This window comes from Protopterus annectens, chromosome 14.part0, assembly GCF_019279795.1.
Source record: "Protopterus annectens isolate FY-2018-M chromosome 14.part0, PAN1.0, whole genome shotgun sequence".
Taxonomy (NCBI): domain Eukaryota; kingdom Metazoa; phylum Chordata; order Ceratodontiformes; family Protopteridae; genus Protopterus; species Protopterus annectens.
In genome coordinates, this window is record NC_056748.1 from 843,732,741 (window position 1) to 843,757,926 (window position 25,186).

Genomic DNA, 25,186 nt, shown 5'->3' on the forward strand with positions numbered 1-25,186 from the left:
ACTTGGTGGAAACATCAGATATTCCTGAATCCAGGTTAACCCCTCTCCAGTGACACCTCAGACTTTGCTTGGGGAGCAGTGTCATGAGGGTAAAAAGTCAAATAAGGCAGAATGAGTACAGAAGGAACCTAGTCCCACATATAAATATAAAAGTCATGCTTCCCCATATCAAGGCACTTGACTATCTGAATCACTTCTGTTCCCTAGTTCCACTACCACAGTGATGTGGTACATAGACAAGCAAGGAGGAACCAGATCTTATCCCATATGCAGACTAGCCATGTTAACATGGGATACAGCTTTACAGTACAGTCTCACTCAACAGGCATCCTGCATTCTATCAGATCAAAATTGTGTGGCAGAAATGGTAATGTTGTTCCAAATGGTAAGACTTTCAGGAGCATAAAGCCACATTGTCACTAAATAATTGCAATTACTTTCAAGGGCTAAAATATTTTCTATAAGACCAGCCACAATAAAAGGTATATATATCTTTAATAATAAATAATAAAATAGAAAACATGAAAATACTGAATATCTATTTACAATAAACACCACAGTTTCATTTTACAGGAACTATAAAAACAACACAGCCTGAAAGACCCAGACAGATACAGAAAAACAATATTTAACTAATCTCACTATATTTTCTAACTAACTGAAAAATTAATGTTCCCTAGTTAAGTTACTTACAAAAGCAAAGCAAGATAAAGTGGATGAGGGTCTTTGTGTTCAGGTTCAAGACAAAGTGCTGAGTGTTACTGTCACATCTCTCACTAATATCTAAATATAATCTCAGTGCTGGCTATGGAATGACATCACATTTGGTCACCTGACTGTCTGGTCCCCACATGGTCCCCCTGACTGGAAGCTGAACCAGAATTCTGAACCAGAATTTTGCACAGGTGTGTCGCAATACACACCTAGGACTTTGGTAAGGCATCTGGAGATTGTCAAACAATTCTAGTACTTTCATCCTTTTGCATAGATTAACCAGCCATTCTTTGGCACCTTAGCGTAGCAGTTAGCTTGCCACTAAGGAAAATAAGAGCCCATGCCTTTCCTAGACATTGCACCTCTGGCTGTATTCAAGCCTATGAGATAAAATTTTTATGGCCTAAGCCAAGTCATTTAATTTCTGGCTATTTTTCTTAAGGTAAGCTGAGCTGAGCTTAACTTATTCCCTCCTAGCATCCTCTGTTAACATATATACATTTCCTCAGTTCCAACAGTACAGTCTGATTTAAATATATATTTCTTTTATGTCCAGCAGGACCCACTGTTGATACATTTTTAAAACAAGCAGCTTTACAAATACATTTTTAACACAAGCATCTGTACTAATCAGCTTGATACACACATGACATAAAATTCCTTACAAAACTTCAGCTACCTCTGCTGGCATATGTTACACATGCACTGCCCTACTCTCTCTGACATAGCTGGCACTATCTGACATCATCACAGTGCAAACAACACAACCAACACCCATTCAAGGTAGTTTTTGCAATATTTGTCTGTGTATATTTCCTATGACCTGCCTTATTCCTCTGTCAGTGTTCATATGCCTGCCATTTCAGCACGCCTTCCCATGGGTTCCACTTCAGTCATTCTCATTTCAAAATGTTCTTGAAAGATGTACTGAGTAAGAAACCTCCAAGAAAATCAGTCTCTCCTTCTTAAGATCTTATTTTTTTGTAAGGGAAGCTAGCACTTACTCCATTTGAACCAACTCATCTGGATGACTTGAGGTTCTTAACATAGAAAACAATTTTACTGATTGTACTGACCTCTGCAAGAAGAGTGTCTGACTTGCAGGCTCTTATGGTGGGTCAACCTTATCTTATTTTCCACAGAGACAGTGTTTCTTTGAGAACTAAACCTTATTTTATGCCTAAAGTAGTATCTGAGTTTACTTTAAGCCAAACTATCCAACTCCCTGTATTTATTCCTGAAGCCAAAATGAGGAAGAAAGAATACTTCATATCTTTGATATCCACAGACAACTCAAATGCTGTCTTGGCACGACAAAATCTTTTAGGACTTCCAATCAGTTGTTCATTTCTTGTGAAGGTAAGAAGATGGGACAACCTATGTCAAAGCAGACTGTTTCCAAATGATTGATTCAAGTTATTACCTTTTATTATTCTCACCACAACAAAACTATTCGAGGCAGGGTCAAGGCACACTCTGCCAGGGCCTTGACTTCATCTGTGGCTTTTGGGAAATGATTGGATTCTCTAAGTATTCTAGTAGCAGCAACTTGTTCTTCTGTACATATTTTTACAAAACACTACAACCTAAATTCCTTCTAAATGCCTAGGTCAGGCTTTGCTAAAGCTGTCCTCCAGGGGCTCTCGGTCCCTTCCCCCTCCCAGTTGTTCTAAGCTATGGTAATATACCCACATAGCTTTGGCTACTGCTGCAGTGATCAATATGATAAACATCTGCAATTTTATAAGCAAACGTACCATAACAGTAGATGTTTGAATGGTCACTGCTGCAGTAGCTGCTCTCTCTGTCCATCCCCTTGTTTGTGATGTGCTTTTTATGCCAGGGTGTGGACATTTTTTTTTTTTATTCAGCCTCCTCTTGTAGTTAATTGAAAGCTGTGAAGGGCTTGGCACCCAAACCTGTTGTTTAATTAGCTTAGCTCAGTCTATCTAATTGTTCAGGTACATGGGAGGTGCCCTGAAGCTTTGGAAACTATCTGGTTGTTATATCATATGCAAGGTACAACTCTGTATAGCTTATGTGTCTGTAGTAGTGACCATTCATACATCTGCTGTTATTGTAAGTTTACTTATACAACTGTGCTTTCTATAAATCACTAGCAATAAATGTTCTTGTCATCAGACTTGAATGCCTCTCCACATAACCACCTTAACCACTAGTCAAAGTACAAAGGCTGTTTAAATAGCAATCAATAAAATCTTTAGAAAAAGAGTAAATAATTACATTGCATTTTTCCTGAAATTCAGACAATGAGCATAACATATTAATACAATTTGCTATAGAGAGCGGACCTTAATATTTATGTTCTATTTGTATTATTCTACATATATATATAATTTTATGTGCATTTTTCTTTATACTTTTGTGTTCTTCTTAGTCTTTCTGTTTCAATTTGGTGCTTTAGCATGCACATTAATTCATTTGTCTTACTGCATTAAACTAAAAAAATTTGAAAAAGAATTTTCTAATAACTGTATTCTATGAACTTAAGGTAACTTCAGATCTTTTGCATTTTTTTGTTTTTCCCATTGATTTATTTAGTTTTGTTGACTGGGGTAGAACACTCATTTAAAGGGAAAGGATCAATTTCAGACTCAGTTAAGGAATAATATAATGCTAAACTATTCAGCAGGTAACAGGAAAGATAAACTATTCACCGTATGTTTGGATAATGTGCATGAAACTAAATAAACACAACGTATTCAAAAGAAGAAAACACACAATAATTCCAGGAAAAGTAAACATTCAATAATTACACAAATATTTTGGTTAGAATGTGAAAAATGAATATCTGCAACATGAGTGAATGTAGGCCTTTAAGAAAAATGAAAGATTGTTTAATTTATATTGAGTTGGAGCAAGACAAATAACTAGGCAGGAAGCTTTGTGGATGGACAGGAAGGATGATTACAGGTAGAGAATGGTCAGTTGGAGAGTAAATTACCTTGGAGGGAAGATGTTTGTGAACTGGATGTGTGTTTTGTGTTTAATGCCAGATGTTTAGTGTGTTTAAGTGATTACAGTATCTTTAAACATTGATGTGGACCAATGCATATGCAATTTTTTATACTTTTGCCCATTTAAAGAAAGATTAGAGAACATATGTGCAAACATCCCACTTATTTTATAGATGGTTTGATGATGATTCGCTTTTTGGATTTACTGGATCTCCCAAACCTAACAAACTCCCCTGGATGTTCTCTGATACAGTCCAGATCCAGTGAGGTTTATGAAGTACTTTGGGATTTCATTATATATGCTACCTAGGAGAATTTCTTATTTATTCCTTCAGCTAGGTTCCCTTGCCCTTTACACACACACAAACACACACACACACACACACACACACACACACACACACACACACACACACACACACACACACACACACACACACAGACACACACACACAGAGTCCAGGAAAGGTTGCGCAATGGGCATGCTGGAGTGGTGTCCCACCTTCATTGCTACTCAGCCAATGCCCTTCCTCCTTGGACAACTCTCTCTATGCATCCCTGGCCTCTGGTAGAATTCATCCATGAGGTGTGCACACATGGTCCCCTCAGGAAAGGCATGTCCATTTTCCCTTGCCAGGACCTCAGATGCTTGAACTGCTAATTGAGTGTAGGCCACCTGGGCCATAGTGTAGGTTTTTATCCCTCTATGCAGTGGTTCCGGCGTACCCTGCTTACTGCACAAAAAAAAAAAAAAATGGGATTACCCGGGATTGTGTAAGCATTTTGAAAAGAAGCAGATATACTCTTGGTTGTGATAAATTGGACCCATAAATGCAGAACTATCCCTTGTGGTGTTTTCTATAAAAAAAAGAACATGAGTTCTCAAGGTCTGGGGCCTTACACGTAAGATAAGAATTTTTGTGTTAGACTGTCAAGAAGTGGGCATACACATGCATCACTGGTTTGATTTATTGGCTTATTGCTCAATAACTATGCCTACCCTGTCTCCACACACTATAATACTTACTAGCCTACTTATCTCCCTCTCCTGTCTCACCTATCTTACACTCCTCCCTAACACACACCTACCTCACAACCCCCATGCCACCACCTATTACCTCCCAAACTCACCCCCTACTTATACACAAATCTCCCCTGAACTCTATTCCTCCAGCCCAACCCAATTATTCAAACCCAAAATACTCCTAACCCCATCCTCCACATGCCATTCTCAGATTTCTAACTCAAAAAAACCTCCCCCTCCCTAACCCTTCCTCCCTATCTCCAGTACACCATGTCAGTCAACTCTTCTTCTATATCTCCCTCTCACTCTCAGGTGACATCCACCCTAACCCCAGACCTAACCCCAGCATAAAACTCACTAACCAATCTAACACACCCCAAAAACCCAAATCTATCTGCCTCCCCCACTTAATGCACAAAGCCTCAGAAATAAAATTCGCAACTTTCATACCTGGCTCGCTCACAACCAACCCAACATAATCACCATCTCCGAGACCTGGCTTAAATCTTCCATCAGTGACAAAGAAATCCTCCCTCCAGGCTATAAGATCCTTTGCAATGACAGAACCCAGAAAAAAGGAGGTGGAGTAGCTATTATCATTATCTACCCCTCCACCCATATGTTAAGTCCTTATACCAGCCCCATCCCAAACTTTGCCAATATCAAATTGATAGTAGATTATTTAAAACTTAACTTCAAATCCATATGCATCAGCTCCATCTACATCCCCCCAGGTGAAACTACCATGACAATAGAAGACATCCTGTCTTGGTTTAGCTCCAACATCAAAAACAAAACCTATATCCTTGGTGATATGAACATTAACTGGGCCTCTTTTAATTTAGACACCCCATCCCATTCAGTCAACCTATACAACTTCACCCAACTTTTAAACCCTCCAACCAGGCCAAACAAGGATGGAACCTCTGGTACCATCATAGACTGGATATTGACAACCCATCCCAACCTTACCTCAAATGCCGGAATACTAACCGATCCACTCAGCGACCACCTACCAGCCTTCATAGACCACTTATCCTCTCCCCTACTAAAACATCACCAATATAGCCAAACCCGCAACCAAGCCTCCTTCAACCCTGAAATTTTCTCACAATGCCTAAAACACACTGACTGGTCACCATTAAAATCCCTCCCAGTAGACAGTGCTGTATGTTATTTCAACAAAACATTCCTCTCCATTTTAAATCAACTAGCCCCACTTAGATCCAAACGCATCAGAACCAACCCCTGCCCCTGGCTATCTCATGAAACTAAGCGTAACATGCATTAACGAGACAAAAAATGGAAACAGTACCAAAAACAGAACACCACCAACTTCCTCCTAGAATTTAAACAACTACAAAACCTAGCCAAAAAAACTAATAACTAAAGATTGCAAAACCTACTACAGTCCACGCACTCATCCAATCCAAAAAGATTTTGGAATTCTATTTCCTCCATTCTTTGCCCTGGTAATAAAGACAACCCATGCCCAGACCCTAACCTTACCAGCTTAGAAACTGCCACTAAATTCAACTCATTCTTTATAGACTGCATAGCAAAACTATCTTCCTCTTTCCCTGACCCCCCTTGCCTCCTCCCTCCTCCCCCTTCAACCTAAAACCCATCCCACAAACACAATAAAAAGAATTCTCCTTAAGCTAAAACCCTGTCGCAATGCTCCAGACAATCTACCACCTACCTTCCTCAAACAATCTGCTGAAACCATAGCCTATCCTGTATCTATTCTTATAAATAGATCCATACAGGAATCATACGTCCCAACCATCTGGCACCCTGCATACATCATCTCACTTCACAAAGGTGGTAAAAACATAGACACAACCAATTTCAGACTCATAGCCGTACTTTCCACTCTTTCTAAAATACTCAAAAAAAAATATCCATTCTCAAATCTTGCAATACCTAACCCTGAACAATCTCCTATCCCCTACTTGACACTGCTTTCGCCCAGGCTATAGTACCATGACTGCCCTCCTTTCCTTTCTTGAGATCATCAACCTAGTAAGCGACAATGGCAGATATGTATCATCACTGTTTTTAGATCTCTCAAAGGCATTTAACACCATCTCCCACTCCTTATTCCTATCCAAGCTCTCATTCTTACATCTCTCTCCCCCCACCCTAGCCTAGTTCACCAGCTACCTATCCAACCGCCAACAAGCTGTCCAATGGAAAGAATCAACCTCTCCTTTTCTAACTACAATTACCAGCATTACCTAAGGATTAGTACTAGGCCCTCTCCTCTTTAACATATTCATCAACAACTTCCACCTCTCCATCCCAGAAGCCTCTTTTATACAGTATACAGATGACTCCACGATCATCTGCTCTACCTCCAGCCCTTCTGAACTGCTATTAAAAACCCAACTAGCATTCTCCAAAACAGAAGCCTTGATGCAATCCAATCACCTAGCACTAAATGCTTGTAAAACAAAACTAATGATTTTTACCCCTATTAGATACTCCACTCTTAACAGAAACCTGTTCTCCATTATAAGCCAGAATAACACCCCTCTAGAAATTGTTCCCAGTACCAAACTGCTAGGCATCATCATTGATGAAAACCTAAAGTTTGACTCGGACATATACGCAGCAGTTAAGAAAACCCATCAAAAAATTGGTCTCCTCTATAGACATAACCATTACTTCAGCCCCTCCATCTGACAAACACTTGCATCTACCTTTATTCTCCCCTCTCTCATGTATGGTGCTCCCCTATTGACCAGTCTCCAACTAGGCCTGCGTTCCAAACTCGAATCCTACCACCACAAAATTTGCAACCAACTGACAAAACTCATCTCATCACTCCCACTCTCTACACTCCCTCAAATGGCTAAAACTCCCCAACTACCTCAGATATCTGTAACTTACCACTGCCCACAAGCTCATCTTCAAACCAGCAGACTGTCCCTCTCTCACCACATTCCTAATACCCTACATACCCTGCCACTCCCTAAGATCCGAGAATCAAAATCTCCTACAAGTACACAAACCCTGTCATCGCCCTGGCCAGCTACTGCTAATCCTACACCATAGCTAAACTGTGGAACTCTCTCCCCTCTTCTCTACGCAACATGTCTAACCACAACAGCTTCAAGACCAAACTGGTCTCACACCTATCTTCCAAATGGAAATGCCCTTCTCATGCTCCTACCTAAGCACCCCCCTAAATCTTGAATCCTATACCCTCTCACAGTGATATCTGATTATCTCTTCATCCTATTGAACCATACCAATTTCTCTATTACTATGCCTTACTCACTATTATACTCTTGTTACAGAAAAGCTTCCTTCTTTCAAAAGCTTCCTAAAATTGAATTTTCAAAGAAAACAGTTAAGTTCTGCACAAACTGTGCTGTGAATGTCTAAAGAGTATTCAAAGATATATTACTAGCTAATATGTACTATCTTTGCCAGGATTATCTAAATGTACTATTATTGATTGCCTATCTATTATGTAACCTCTATATCTTTTGCAATGAATGTTACACATGAAAGCCTATGGCTTACTATGATTTTTATACTGAATACTTCTCTAAACATGTAACCTCTCTTGTTATTAATGTAACTTCTTGTGGAGCTTTTCTCCTTCGGCCTCCACTGAAAATGGGTTGCTATGAACCAGTGGACTCTCCCAGTCAAGAAATGCAAATAAAGAAATAAAATAAATAATTATGAATTAACTGTAATGTCCCTAGGCATGAACAAACCCATCATCTTGATAAACATTTCACTCTGTTGATGTCATTACTCTCAAAATACAGTGGTCCATTTTCTTATTAATAAACTCTTTCATGATTGTGTCACATGTTCTAATCGGTTGTTTAAAACTGTTACTATAATCTGAAATATTTTGAGCTGTGTATTGCTACAACAGATCTTGCAGAGCTTTAGAATTGTGAATTTACTGTTGTAAATTTGCTAATGCTTTTTAAAATGCATTGGAGATTTTGAAATGAAAAAAGAAAATCAATCATTGTTTATTATTTGCAATAATTAATGAACAGTTACACATATTAATAAGTATCCATCTTTCAAAATTTGTGTTTTTTGCACTTTGTAAACTTTGTACAGTATGATGTTATTTCTAAAACATTTTTATGCTGTAATATGGAAGCATCTAGGAAAGTAACACTTTTGGATCTCTTTTTTTAAAGCAAACAGCTTTTCAGCAGGAGGCAACATTTTTCTTGATATTATGCACGATTGTCAAATGATGAACACTAACAGAGAATGTGATATTTTTAGACTTGCATTCTTTTATCTCCTTAGAAGGAATTTCAGGTTTGTAGAGCCTGACATTTATGAAACTACATGTTTTTGTTCTGAAAAATGTTCATACTTATCATCAGCAATACATCATTTTATTCGTTTCTATTAGTTCCACTTACTTGATGTTTCCATTTAAAAGTCATCAAGTGACAACTGACGCAATGAGATATACAATACCCTATGTATTTTGCAAGATGTTTTGCAACATTTTTAACATAAGAAAGAGTTTTTTCTTTAGCTTTTAGTATTTGCTGATGACACAAAAGCAGTTTTACTGCACTGTGTAACAGATGTCCAGCAATTATCAGGAAATAGGTATAGGAATCAAAATAAAATTAGTTCTTAAAATTCTATAAACTCTAATATTGACAGAAAAACTATAAGGCTAAAGCATTAATGATAGTCCATCATGTATCCTCTTTATATTTTAAGAGATAATTATATCTACCATTGCAGTATCTTTGATGATGTCATATACTGAAATTGACTAATATGTTAGTACATACATTTTTTTTGTCACTGAAAGAACTGCATAGTTATGAACCAGAGTAAAAGTATATATTTTAGTCACTAAGTGGTAGTTGCTTCAATTCAACAATTCCTTATCTATATTGTAGCAGTCTGTTTTGTATAGTTTTGGACAGTGTTATGAAGGAAATTAGTAAAAACCAGGAAGTGTATCATAACAATATCTGGAATGTGAAAAACAAGTGCTGTTGTGTCAGATTCTTAGCCCTGAAATTTTAACCACATTAGTAATAAATGTATTAAAACTTGGAATAAAGTAGTACTGAAGGTAACATGGATTCATTTTCAGTACAGCTCTAGTCCATTGATATGTTACATGATACTGTTTTTAATAGGGACCTCTTATTTCATGATTAATGTGGCAGTGTGTGAGAAGGTGTCTTTCAAAGGTAGAAGCATCCCAGTTCTGAGTAACAGCATTTGTGACTGGTCCAGCTCGGGGTGTGTGTGACTGGTTGTAGGACTGATCATCTTTGTGACTTAGAGGGGAAGAAGGACACAATGGTTAAAACTAAGTGGCAAGTAGTTGGTCACAGAACTTCATTTAAACCAGGGAAAGGATACATAAACGAAAATGCACACTTGCAGTACTGACATTCTTGCACAACCATATTCCTGAGAATGGGTAGAAAAAAAAGAATTTATCGTCCCCTAAAAATGTCCTCCAGCATTGGTGTTGCCCAACCAACCTTCTCCCTTTAATGGAACAAATGGGCAAAAGTAAACAATGGATTTTGGTGTATCAGAACTTCAAGACAGCATTACGTAGAAGATGAAAGTGTAAAAAAATTACAAAACAAATTTTCATTATGAAAATATATCCATTTGTTTTTATACCTTTGAATGGCTTGTTGTTGCTGTTATCTTACAACTATACACATTTTTGAAGCTTAGTGAACTGCAAAACTTCAAAAACAAAATCCATCATTGGAAAAGGACTGCTTAAGATTAACAAATTGTAGGATATATACTTAACTAGCATAGTAAGTAGGCAATGTGATAGACTAAATATATCCTAAAGTATGCAATAAGGATTAACTTAGTAGGCAGTAAAAGAAATCATTCCTGAAGATAAGTTGGCCTACATAGTTTCATGATTTTTTTTCACAAATCTACAAGTAGTTTAAATGTAAATTGAGACTGCATGGAGTATTTGCAATGAAACTTTTCCATGCAAGTTTGCATTCCGAAAACTATGCCATCAGTACCATCAACTTTTTCCATACTGGAGCATGACATTTTTCAATTTCTTGTCATACAGATCCGTATTTATTTATATTTGTTTACCGGATTAGTAGATTAATCAATATTGACCAATTTCAGACTCAGACTAGATGAAATAGAAAACATTTCAGAAACAAAAAAATGCAGAAATGTAACTAATAATATAATAGTTTAGATTAATTACTTAGTCGCCTCACAGTAAGATGCTGTCCGGTTAGATTCTCAGCTAGAGCGTCTTCTGTCTGGAGACATGCGTGAATGAGCGTACCTTCGTTGAAGGTTGTGCATCAGGGCTGGTAACTTGGCATGTAAAAATCAACTACCAATCATTTAGCGGACCGAGTTCCGCTGTGGCGACCCCTAACCAGGAAAAGCCGAAAGACACAACAACTTAGAAAAAAAAAAGTGTGCATACACTTCAGTGAACAAACACAGTGGTTAGGTGACATGTCCTGTGTTGAAGCAGGAGAATTTGGCTTGGAAGAGTTTGGAATAAGCGTTGATTTCCTTAATGTCGATGGGGTGAGCTTGCCAAGGACTAAGAGTTTGAGAGGAGGAAACATGTACAGTGCTGTGGAGTTTGGTTGTGAGGGTAATGAGAGTCGGTGCCTTGTGAGTAGTGTCTCAGGTTATATGAGGAGGTTTTGCATAAAGTCTGGCATTATAAAGTGCCAGACTAGCCACTGCCCACTCACAACTGCTTTCCACTCTCATCTACAGATCCCAAATATTTACTAATCTAAGAAAAACAATTTTTCCTCAAGTATATGTCTGGAGCTTTTCTCCCTGGGTCACTGCTGAAAATGTGTTTCTGGGACAGATGGTCATTACCTGGTAAACAATTGCAATAAATAAATAAAATTATTAATTGCAATGTCCCAAAGAGATTCAGCTGAGCTATTGATAATGCATTTGGAATATGAGCTTTAAATTGCAGTTTGTTTTTACTGAAAAGTTTCACTGAATGTTATCTATATAACATTTTCAGTATCTTTTGAAAATTCATTGTTATTGCCTTCATATAGTATATGTCCAATGCTCTACTTAGTTAGTAGAGCATTCCAGATCTTTATTCTTCTTAGTGTTGTTCAAAATGTTCTTAGAGACATATTGAGCTGATAACCAAAAAGTGTGGCATATATGGAAACAGGTTTACTTCAAAACACCGACACGCCAAAACACCGACGACGAGAACCCCGAGACTGGAAGATCGAAAACTGAGATGACCGACAGTTTAAAAGCATGAAACTTCACATGCCTGACAAACCACAATCCCCACAATCAACAAGACAACAAAACAAATACCTTTTTCAGTAAAACACACACAACCCAAGCACACCAAAAACCTTACAAACCTGCACTAAACCTTACATACACAACTATCTATGCACTAACCTTTACCCAAACCCTAACCCTAAGGTCCGTCAGTATCGCACACTCACTTAACCCACCCCAACCTTAAAGTCTGTCACCATCACACACTTACCTTACCCGCACCCTAACCCTAACTCACTTAACCCGCCACTAATCCTAAAGTCTGTCACTATCGCACACTTACCTTAACATGCCGGTGTTCTCAGCATCGGCCTTTTAAACTGTCGGTCATCTCAGTTATCGATCTTCCAGTCTCGGTGTTCTCATCGTCGGTGTTTTGGCGTATTGGTGTTTTTAAGTAGACCCATGGAAACACACCAGGACAGATACTTCAGCTCTGTACAAACATTCTCTGTACTGCCAGAGCTATACTGGCTTTCAATTTGGGATATCTGAAATAGTATTTATAGACCTAATAGGGGGGTCTTGGGAAATAGGCTCAAATACAGGGAAATTTCCTTGTAGTTAAAACTGGATGCCACCACACATCCAGGTTTAAATGATTCTGTTTCTTTATTACCAGTGTTGACAATGAGGGCAACCAAGTTTTAACTAGGATTTTTACAGATTTTAATACATTATAAGAAGTGAGATATTGATGACATATTTTATTTTTTTTTCTTTGTTGCTATGAATATTGGGGATTGCTTTACAACTTTATATTTCTATAATTTTATATATATTTTTTGTTGCAGTCATTTTAATGATATAAAAATGTTAATTTATGTAGAGGGGGGTTTATTATTTTTCTACCACTTTTTATGAGAAGATGGACTGTAGCTTTTAAGAATTTAGGCAAAGACATTTTATTGTACATCTTGATTAATTTGGAGTGCATTTAAAATAGAGATGTGGGACTTCCATATTTAGTTCTGTTGTTGTCCAAGTATACTTTTGTGTGGATGAAAGCATTTATTTTTCAATAAATTTTGTGTGTTAAAGTATTTTTTTCTGGGCATGTTTCTCAATATACCACAAATTTGATTGTTTGTTAGTTTTTTCTTTTGTGGTATTTGACACTTTTTTCAGTTTGCATTTTCAGCTGCAAATGATAGTAATTGCTAATGTACAGGATCATCAATAAAACTATATCAATTCCAGTATGTTGACACCAAACTAGCACAAAAGAAAAATTTGCTGAAACTACTCCAGTTGCAAAAGGAAAATCGTCTCTTTTAATAAAAGAAAAAGGAACCTTGAACTAACTGGCAAACACACTGCATAGTAATACTTTTAAAGAAAGGTATTTTAATAAGGTAATATGTAGAGTTGGGGATAGTGGAAGGACTGGGGTTAGAACAAATGAGTTGGTTCCCAGCATTTACCTGACATGTCTCCATACTTGAAATTTCACTGTTTTATGATTTTTTTCCTCAATAATATATTCTGTTACAAACTCTGTACTGTTAATTATTTAATACCATTGTTGATGAGTTTTATTTCCTTTTTAAGTTGCTATTTTTATTAGTATATTGATATTTTTTTTCTGTGTTGTTTGAACTTGTACTATTGTATTTAGACCATGTCTTGGAGCTTATCTCCCCGGGCCTCTACTGAAAAAGGACATGTATCCAGCTAGACTAGCCCGGTCAACAAATGTAAAATAAATAATAAATAAATTTAGCCATACAGTGAATAAGTCTGTATCCTTGTTACAATCAATAACCTTTTATCACGTCTTTTAGCCCCAAGATCCTTAAATTATAGCATCATCATCCACATTTCTGGAGCACTTTTTGCTCCCCTGTGTCATCCTACTGCCTTCCTCCTATTACCCCACATCCATTTCCATGGTTACCAGTTCTTCTGTGCCCCCTGGACCTGATCCCTTGCAGCTGAGGTCAGGGGTCTAATCATCATCATTAAGCTGGGGGGTAACTTTTAAATGGTATACTCCATTACCCCCACCAAGATGGCATCCATGGTTGTGTCCAAGGGTGGATGTACAAAGGTGACATATTGCATATTGCCTGCCTCTGCAGGAGCTGAAGCCATATTGACCACCTTTTGACCTTTGGACCATACCCCTTCATTGTGACATCCCCAGCTTCCACCAGGGATAATCACAGAGAATGCCCCAGGACTGTTCCCATGGGATGAACACTCCCATCCCTAATTCTGCATCAGTCACCCACTCCAGTAGTTGAACGTGGGTCAGTTGGGCTGCATTCAGAGATACATCCCTCTGTGCCACCAAAGTGGCTGTTATCCACATTTTAATGCCATCTTTTTAAAGGAAGAAGTCATTGGACTTCTTTTCAAAGTTTGCATTGATGAACCAAAGCCACACATTGGTCATGTTCCTTTGTAGTTTTCAAATGATGGTTCTTTGTGGAGCACTGTAGTTCTTACTTCTGGCACTGTTGCTTGTGCTGCTGAGTAGTTTGTGTATTTTCCCACACTATGGTCACTATCTGTGGCACTACAGAGAGAGTGTGACCTGTAACTTAAGTTTCTAACATGCTTTAATGCCTTGTGGTATGTACTCTTGGTAACTAGTGGCTTCACGTACCCAAGAATCACTTGCAGCTGAAAACTTACTTAATGGAACCTGCAAGTAAGTTAACATAAGATGGACATTGTTCAATGTTTTGCTAAAATTGCCTTCTGATAGGAAATTTCTTTTAACAGGTTACCAAATAGGACTTGTTGAACTACATGGTCATCTTTTTCCTTGGCTAATCATGCTCCCTGACTTGTCCTGTCTCCTTGGTGTGTATTAAGATGCATAGCTATGACTGGGTAATCATGTTCCCAGCTGTTCCATCTAATTGGTGTATATATATTATCATGTATCACTCTCCCTCATATCATTAGTGTATATCTCTCTCCCCATCTCATTGGTGTGTGTGTGTGTGTGTGTGTGTGTGTGTGTGTGTGTATATATATATATATATATATATATATATATATATATATATATATATAGCTCTCCATCTTACATGTCACTGTTAACCCTGTCAACAAATGCAATGGTCGGAAGGAGATATGTTTTAGAACTTCTATAACCAGCTTATCCCTAGCATAATTCTGAATACTTTATCTTTAAAAAAAAATGTCATTGAAGCATAATATGCCTCACACATGCAAACATATAAACCATACTGCATAGGATAAGAAGGGTAAGTCTGTTATAGAAGTCCTAGATCATAAAAGTGAGAATTCGCATTGGGAACTTTCTTCAGAGAAGCTACATGATACTACTACAAATCAAGTACTACAAATAGAAGCTGCTGTTGTAATTAAGTATATGTGTTAAGTGTGCATATAATTCTGTTAATAATTTCTTTCTATAATTCTTCTACTAATGTAGTATTCCTTGACCTTGTGGTTTTGCAGAATAGTCCCACCCTACTAGTTTCACCATTCTGCCAGCTTTGCCTTCACTGCCTGTAGTGTAAAATTTGAAATTTGATCTGTCACCTGTCAGTATTCCCAGATCTCTTGTTCTATGAGATTAGATATTGTAAAGATAAGTAGAATTCTTATTTTTGCCATGTTCATATGATGTGACAGTACTTTCATAATTTATTTTTTATTTTAATCCATACGTGATTAATGATGTAATATTCTGCATATTATTTCTGTGGTGTTAGGGCTGTGGCTTCATTGTATCATATGCTCATCTGGTACCTCTGTGTGCTTTGCCTGTAGCCTTTGTAAGATGGAAGTATTAAAAACAAAAAAAAATTAAAAAGATTCAGAACCAAGCCTTGCATCACATTATAAAACTGGTTAGAGTCCATTTGCAGTGATAATATAACATTTGTATGCATTATTTTGTCAGGTAGCTAGACTGAAATCCAACTAATTGTGCACGGTTTAATTCATTTTATTTTATTTTATATTTTGACCAAGATAAGTCCATTTTCAGCAACAGACCAAGGTGAAAAGCTACAAAAATATTAGTAACAACACAAGAAAAAACAATATAAGTATGTAAACACTTTCAGCATTTGCATAACTAAATAGGCATTACTGTGCAGTATTTTGCAATCAGACTTTTTTGGAGAGCTGGCAAATATCCAGACAGTTAAACATGATCAAAAATGTTGAAGATGTATTGTTTGTCAGTTACTGATTTATGTTCAGTACGGTGGGAGAAGGATAAATAGTAGTGAGTAGCTTAATTTTATGAGTAAGTAGCATATAAATCAAGATCTGAGGATAAAAGGATTGTTGTTGGTAGTTATTGTCTATTTTCTTTTATAATTATGTTATCAGTGATTCTTGAATGTGGACTAGAATCAGATGCCTTACCTAGATAAAGGTACATAGTTCAAGTGCTTATTATTCCCTTTTCCAGACTTAAACTAGCTAGTTTAAGAAATTGACCAGGGCTTCTCAAACTTTATTTTGAACTAAAGAAATCATGTTTTTGAGTCATACCTTATGTGTAGGTATTTTCTTTCTGTACTAATTGTAACAAACATCTTACAAAGCTTTTCCTGCTAATGAGCCATGATCTGTAATGACTGCAAGAGACTTCATCTATGATTTTGGCCTGGGTGTTTGCCAAAATAAGTAGAATTATATAGTGATTTGGGGTTAAAAAATGCAAAGGCTTACTTAGCCTCAGCTTGCAATGATGCAGTTCTGCAGAAGAAATAGTAACCTGAATAATAAGAAAAAATGGATGCAAATTCTGGCTTACCTTGACGACTCTACGGCTGATATGGGAAAGCTCTGCACTGTGTTTGGGGAGATAAGAGGAGAGAGAGTTTAGCAATGGAGAGAGCAGTGCAGGCTGCAAACAGTTGTATTCTGTTACTTGAAGATGAGATTCAGAGATAAGAAGAATAGAATATGTTGTGTGAGTGTCCTAATCTTTTGTGATGGCGAGAAGAAGCAGATAGTCATGAAAGGAAGGAGAATGTCAACTGGATATGACACTGAATGGGTTGGACTTGTACACTTTACTGAAGATTGGGCAAGGAAGGTGGTGAGAAACATATAATGCTTAGGTTGCCAGACTGCATTCACTGCGTAGGTACCAGACTGACTGCATTCACTGTGTAGATACCAGACTGCATTCACTGCATAGGTACCAGACTGACTGCATTCACTGCATAGGTACCAGACTGCATTCACTGTGTAGGTACCAGACTGACTGCATTCACTGCATAGGTCCCAGACTGCATTCACTGCATAGGTACCAGACTGACTGCATTCACTGCATAGGTCCCAGACTGCATTCACTGTGTAGGTACCAGACTGACTGCATTCACTGCATAGGTCCCAGACTGCATTCACTGCATAGGTACCAGACTGACTGCATTCACTGCATAGGTCCCAGACTGCATTCACTGTGTAGGTACCAGACTGACTGCATTCACTGCATAGGTTCCAGACTGACTGCATTCACTGCGTAGGTACCAGACTGACTTCATTCACTGTGTAGGTACCAGACTGACTTAATTCACTATGGCCATAGGTACCAGACTGACTGCATTCACTGTGTAGGTACCAGGCTGCATTCACTGCGAAGGTACCAGACTGACTGCATTCACTGTGTAGGTACCAGACTGACTGCATTCACTGTGCAGGTACCAGACTGACTGCATTCACTGCGTACGTACCAGACTGCATTCACTGTGTAGGTACCAGACTGCATTCACTGTATAGGTAGTAGACTGACTGCATTCACTGTGTAGATGCCAGACTGCATTCACTATGTAGTTAGGTTGTTTTGAGGGAATGCCGAGCTTGGAATGTGCTATTCAGACGCCACAGTTTTAAGTTCAAAGAATAATGTTTAAAACAGATGACCTTAAGGAAGGGTTTTACTATTGTGGGATGCCATGTAAACATATATTTGAAGACTTGTCCCCTGAAATGTATAGCATATGGCACAGTTATAACCTGTTTGAAATATCAGGAGAGAAGGGCAGCAGTCTAGATAATCTGTCCTGAAGCACTGAAAATTATTTAGAGATTGTAACTTTTTTGTGGCAAATATCTAGAAGAGCATATCCATATCTGTAAGGATGTGTGGAAAGGCCTATTTGTGTGGTGAAATGTGAAGATGTATGTACTGACAAATGCACCGACAAATGCTCCAGCTTTGCAGTTTGTGATTCTGTATGCCAGTACATCAGGGATGAATGTGGTTTGAGGGAGAGAGAGCAGGCAACTAGAATGGACATTGGGCAACAATTGTTGAGTGTGGACAGCATAAATACAGGCACAGAGGATCAACCTTAAATGCTGGGGCTATAGAAACAGCAGCAGCACCTGACAAGGCCAGAGTTGTGCAGGTACTTCCAGTACGGAGTGCCAGAGTGGTGTATAAGAATGATAAAGGGCTGCAAAGGAGAGGACTGGGCGATTTGCAGGATATAAATCTGTTTGAGGTGAGGAGGAGAACAGCTGGAAAGAACTTTGCTTGTAGTTCTAGAAGTGGCGATGCCAGAGGTAATGGAAGTCGGAGAAGATTTGATGAAAGTCATATACAGGAAAGAGTGCCGATAGACTGGTTAGTGCGGAATAAAGTTTGATGGCCAGAAGACCTGAAGGAATTGAATACAAATGGCTAACAGCTAATGCAAGCAAGGGCTTTGGGATAGGCTTGGGGAGAGTCTTGGCATTATTTACCAGATATTTTCTTGAGTCTTTTTTTTTTTTGTCCTGGATGAGGGGTCATCAAAGAATGCAATAAGAAGATAATTCTGGAAGAAAAGATGAGAAGCAGAAATTGGGAACAGAAAATGCCAGAGTATGACCTCTGCTGGTTTTTGGCTGATGGATTCTACTTATAAAGTATATTTGTTGTAGGATATTCATTCTACTGAAGGGAGATGGATACTTGCAGAGAACTGAAATGACATTTGGACAGAGTGATATGAGATGGTAAGCATGGGAAGTTGGATTTTTTGATTATGTTGTCATACGGGACAGTTATACCTCCAGTGTAGGATATGCCCCAAAAGTCCTAGATTTAATAAACAAAATCTCCCTTGAGCAGTTGGTAAATAAACTTACTAGAGGACACTGCATTATTGACTCAGTTCTTGCAAATACTTCTGCCTGTTGCATTATTCCTCTGGTATCTCCTTCCCCAGTGAAATCTGACCATGCACGTGCAACCTTCTCCTTTAAACTCCCAAAGGCTCTTGCATCGAACCCACTGAATTTAAGGACTATAAGCATGCCGAGCTCAACCTTTCCTGTGATGAAATATCAAAATTCACTTATTACTATACCTCCTCTGATTTTTTGTTTAACAGTAAGCTTCACTAGGGAATACTGCACTCCTTAAAAATGCACAAAGATAGCAGTCCTTACCAGAACCAAGTATCATAAGAAATTCAAAAACAAACCTCCCAAGTGGTCTACTTGTTGTTGTTGTGTCTTTTGGCTTTTCCCAGTTAGGGGTCGCCACAGTGGAACTCCAGTCTGCTAATGATTGGTAGTTGATTTTTACATGCCGAGTTACCAGCCCTGACGCACAACCTTTAATGAAGGTATGTATGCCCATTCATGCATGTCTCCACGCAGAAGACGCTCCAGCTGAGAATCGAACCAGACAGTGTCTTACTGTGAGGCGACAACGCTACCACAGCACCACCACCGCGGGTCCCCAAGTGGTCTACTACCATAAATAAATTATAAAACTAAAGAAGAAAGCTCCTTAAATTATTCAGTAGATACAAAACTCCTCTTCTCAATGGTTATATAGAAAGCATTGCAATAAATAAATAAATTAATTAAATGAAAAGCATTATCAAATCCACGGAAGCCAAACATGATTATAAATCATCCTTTAGCTGTACTAGAACATATTGTTCTGAACTTTTTCATGATGATGAAACATATTCTGACCCAATTCACATTGAAAAGTATACTTGCAAATAAATTTGTCAATGTCACCCCTGTGACTTCCAAGCAACATGGGAAATTCAAAAAAAAAAAAAACTGAAATATTTGAATCACTTATTCTCCCAGTTACATGTAAAGATAATTTACAGGAAAGTGCAAACCAAGACCAAAAATAATGATTCCATTAGCTCTGACAGTATGCCTAGTTGCTTAATTAATATTGGTAAACATGCTCTTGCAGACCCACACCTTAAACTGTTTAACCTAAGTTTAGCTACTAGTTATGATCATGATGAGTAATGTGTAACAGCAGTAATGCCCCCTTGATGACACTAACTTTTGCAAACCTATCAGCCCTAAAAGCATCATCTGCAAAGCCTCAGAACATATGAAAACTTATAAAGTGTGATATTAAGAATATTATTAAATTCAACAACAGTTTGGCTTTGTGGAGAGTAGATCTTGTCTATTTATTCTGGAAAACTCGTATATACAATCATATATATGACATACGCAAACAAAATGAATTGAACGCATTGGCCAAACATATTATTTTGAATCCAACACATAATTTTAAGTTCAGGGTTTTACAAAACATTAATATCAGTCCTAGATTGGGTGACAATGAGAAAGCTTTAGCGAAGTTAGAGATGGAATGGATTTTTAGATCCGGAGCACAAAGAGATCCGGGCATAAATAATTATGTCTCAGTGAAACCGTTCTTAGAATAATTGAGGTAAGCTCCCTGAAATGTTTACTATAACATCAGTTTTTATATATACACATTAAATACTATACCCCGAATATAATTCTAGTACTCTGCTATTTAAGTGATTTTTGATAATTTAACAGATAGTTTTGTAGCAGAGAAATACATAGACTAATTTTTAATTATTAAGACATTCTGGAATGGAATAGAGAAGTGCTTTTGAAATGAACGGTCAACAAAAATACCTTTGCGTATGCACAGCTCATGAATTTAGAATATATTCTTCTACAAGTGCATGTATATATAGAGAAGCATATGCATGGATATACAGACTAGGGTTGCTCCTTGAATGTTATATGAATTGCACTCAATATTATGACTACAAAAATAGGTAGAACTGATGACCAGTCCCCAATGGCACAAGTTGTTATAAAAACTCACATTTGGAAGCTTTGAAACACATACTAGAACTTCCCAAGGTAATGACTACTGCAACATATATATTTACATTGAAATTTGCTATTTTATTTGTTATCTTATAATCGTCACCATATAGCACATCGCATTCTACACAATGTAAAGCCATGTCAAAGTTATTTAGACAGAACCGGGTTTTCATCTAGAGATACTTACTTCTCTGCATTTGGCGGCAACATGGCACATTATTAAGACATGAAATATGCACTCAGCACTTTAAATAGTTGAAATATTTGAATCAATGTTTATATATTATTTTATAGTTTTTAAACAATTGATATTAGAGAACTTATAAGAGAAGTTCAAACTTATATAAATGAATAGTTGACATAGTATGTTCCGGTTCACAAGCGCTAAATTTTATAAACCTTAAATTCTACACACTTCAGGTTTTTATACTTACTCAATAATATTGGTGTTTTAATAGATGTATGATGAATCGTAGTGTTATTGCACAATGGAGAAAGGATACTACTATCATTAGATATAAGATATATACAATACTAGTTTATGTACGAGATAGAAAATCAATACAAATTCAACATAAACTATTTTTAAATCATTCTTGATTACATGCAACATTTTAACAATGAGTGTCTTTCGATATTGTTCAACACAGTAGTGGTAGAAATATGAATTGATAGTCAATAATTGAATGATATAATATAATATAAAATATGAAATACACATATTTTAGGTTATTTTTTATATTGATTAAATATATATATTATACATCTTTAGATTGTTTATTATTAATACTGTCATCATGGAATTGATATTGTAGAACTTTAGGTTATATTGATGAACGTTGTTAACACATGAGAATAGCTGTCAGTAGAAATGAATCAGGATTAACTTGACTAAGTTTTGAGCTTATGTCAAGTTCATTTCATTTCAGCGAATTTTATTTTATTTTATTTTATTTTATTTGTTGTATTTTACTTCATGTGATATAGTTATTCAAACCATTTGAAAGCTTTTAAACATATCAAAAACCTATGCTGATGAACCAACAAGCATTTAAACCAGATAATATTTCATTATTTATATGGTAACAGTTTATCTGAATATAAGAAACGTAAATGCTATTTAGCAATGTGTAAATGCTGCACTTCAGCAAAAAGCGAAGAGAGAAAAAATGGGATGTGTTTTTTTAGCTAACCATCACTGCAATCAATGATGCATAGTTAATTGATTTAGTATTTAATTGTTTAATCAGTGAATTGTTTAATTGTTTAATGATGTGATTAGAGACACTGTTTGGTATATAATGAACTAGGATAAACGTTGTTAACATCGATCTGAAGAAGCGTGCTAGCAGCACGCGAAAGCGCTTATCTCTATTTGTTCTATCTATTGGAATAAAGGAATTTAGTTGAAGAAGGTGTCTCGTGGTGTATCCTGATTAGTTACTTTTTGTGATTCTGGAAAACTCCTTCAGTTGGATTACTTAGGCTATACAGATGATGGCCATGCAGTGGATATGGTGCATCTTGACCTGGCCAAGGCCTTTGAGACCGCACTCCATGCTGACATCAGACAAAAGCTAAGTTCCTTAAAAACTGAGTCATATGTGGTAAGCTGGATAGCAAACTGGCTTAATGAACCAGTGCAAGTTGCAAGTACTTCATAATGTATCAAAGTAATCAGCCCTGAGCCTCAGGACTCAATGCTGGCGTCTTTCTTTTTTGGATCTTCAAGCTGAGAGCTAACACCTCTGGCTAACAAAGTTTACAAATGACTTGGGAGGAGTTGTTATGTCACCCAATACCTGCAGAATTAACTCTTCCTAGTAAACTCTTGGTGCAATAAAAATAGTCTCCAATTAAATGCTACAAAGTTCAGTATCATCACTTTTGGTAGACATTCCCTCCCTTCATTGTATAACATTGACAACACAACACTACAAAGTGAAAATGGTCCTAGGTCCCTTGGTTGATAGCTACCCTGTCTTTTAACCATCATGGGATATTGGTTATTATGAAATCCTATCAATTAGCCCAACTAATTGCCAAACATCAAGTAACATCAAGGTCTAAAGAAGTAATTACTCAGTTATACACAGGATTGATAATGTCAATTATTGAGTGTAACTTTTCCCAATGGGATGAATCTCACAAAACATACTAAACAATTGGAATGACCCCAAAGGTTCCTAACCAGAAACATCACAAGCCTAAAATCCCTGAATTATCAAGAGAGGCTAGAACTTTTGTCTCTTTTTTCAGTGACGTATTGACTAAGATCTAAAGTTTTACCAGTGGATAAATGAAACATGGTGGAAAGAGAGGCTCATTTGACAATGCCTTCCCCATTTTCAGAATAGACTCCTGCTGCAAATTAAACTGTGTGATAAATTATCTTCCTTCAAGTGGGAACTGAATTAGTGGATAGGTATTAAATTCACCCTTGACTGACCTACCATCTATGTATCATCTTCCAGGAGATGTCTCCAACCAAGCTGACATACAACAAATTCTTAGCCATCTTCCATACCCACTTCCCCTTCCCAAGACCTCCTACATAACCTTGGCTTCTGTCTGTCATCATTCACCCTCTCAGCACTCAATTTCTATATACTACCCTTATCTTTCCCTTCTTTTCTTCCCTATAACTTTTTTCCTAGTTCCACCACCCATTCCACTTTACCCATATCCCCTCCTGTTCTCTACCCTTAACAGATTTTATCTTGTTTACTTTCCACACCAGTTTTTGTATGCCAGCCATTTTCCTGCCCAACCTATCTTGCTTCATTATCTACTTATAATGTTAGGAAATCCTATTCTCCCTGCCATATCATATTCAGTTTTCATAGCCATATTGTATCCCACAGTGTTAATATGGCTTTCATTTCTTTTTCCATGCTCCTCATTTTGAAACCACCTACTACTCTAATTGTGCACTTTTTAAACATTTGCTGTTCAGGAGTGATCCAGAAGCACTGTCTGGCCAATGGAGATAAAGGAAATAAAACCCTAAACTGTTCAATACATGAAACAGCTTATTAACAGCTCAGAAACCTAATCCTGTGCTCTAACTGCCTCACTTTCCATATCCATTTTGGCCTTCCTAAAAATCTCTCCATTCTTATACATTCACCCATTCTCCCACATCATCTCTCAACCTGTGAACCATATCAGTAAATATATAAAAAAATGTCTGGCATCTCGACCCTCCTTGTATTGCCTCCCTCTTCTCATTCATCATTTCTGTCCTTCCCTTCTCTCCTTTCCGTACAATTTTTTCATAAACCTTTTGATTGAATCTTACCCACTACCTTATTTTGCAGGCTAGTACCTGTATACTGCCACATATATCATGTAGCAAAATGAAAGCTGTAATAAATTATACCTTTCTCTTCAGAGCATATATCCTATTCGACTGCTTATCTAGTAAACTTCTCACCATCTGCAATAGTACCTACCCTGTTCCCTTCTCTATTCTCACTTTGTCCGATAATAATACAACCATAAATACTTCAATCCCTTCTGCCCATCACAATCCCATGTCTTCCCCCCCTCCCCCCGATATTAATCACCATAGATTTATTTAGTTGAAAATGTAAACATGATTCATTCCCAGACTCCATAAATACTTCCACCACTTCTAAAAACTGACCCCCCCCCAACATTGTCTATTAATGAGATGCAGTAATCAGCAAACAGGATCAGATAAAATATAAGGCAACTGAGTCTAGTAAACCATTTATGCCTTGCCAGTACTTGCCCATAGACTGTATTTTTTTTGAGGAGGTGATGCTAGTTGGGTTAAAACCGGAGAAGAGGGACCTATGTCAAAATGTTGGACATGTGAAGTGGAGGAGGCTGACCACATATGTGTTGGACTTGTGAGATGTTGACAGAATTTTGGAGGAAAAAAAGGGGAGATTTGGAATATGACATATAATAGAGAGGTAAAGAAAACTTGGATATTTTATTTACTGGGATGGAGCTGGAGGCATAATTTTGAGTAAGGAGGGGAGTGTAGATCCGCAAGCTCTTGTGGGGGGAGGAAGATGATTGTGGGGATATGGAAAAGAGTGAT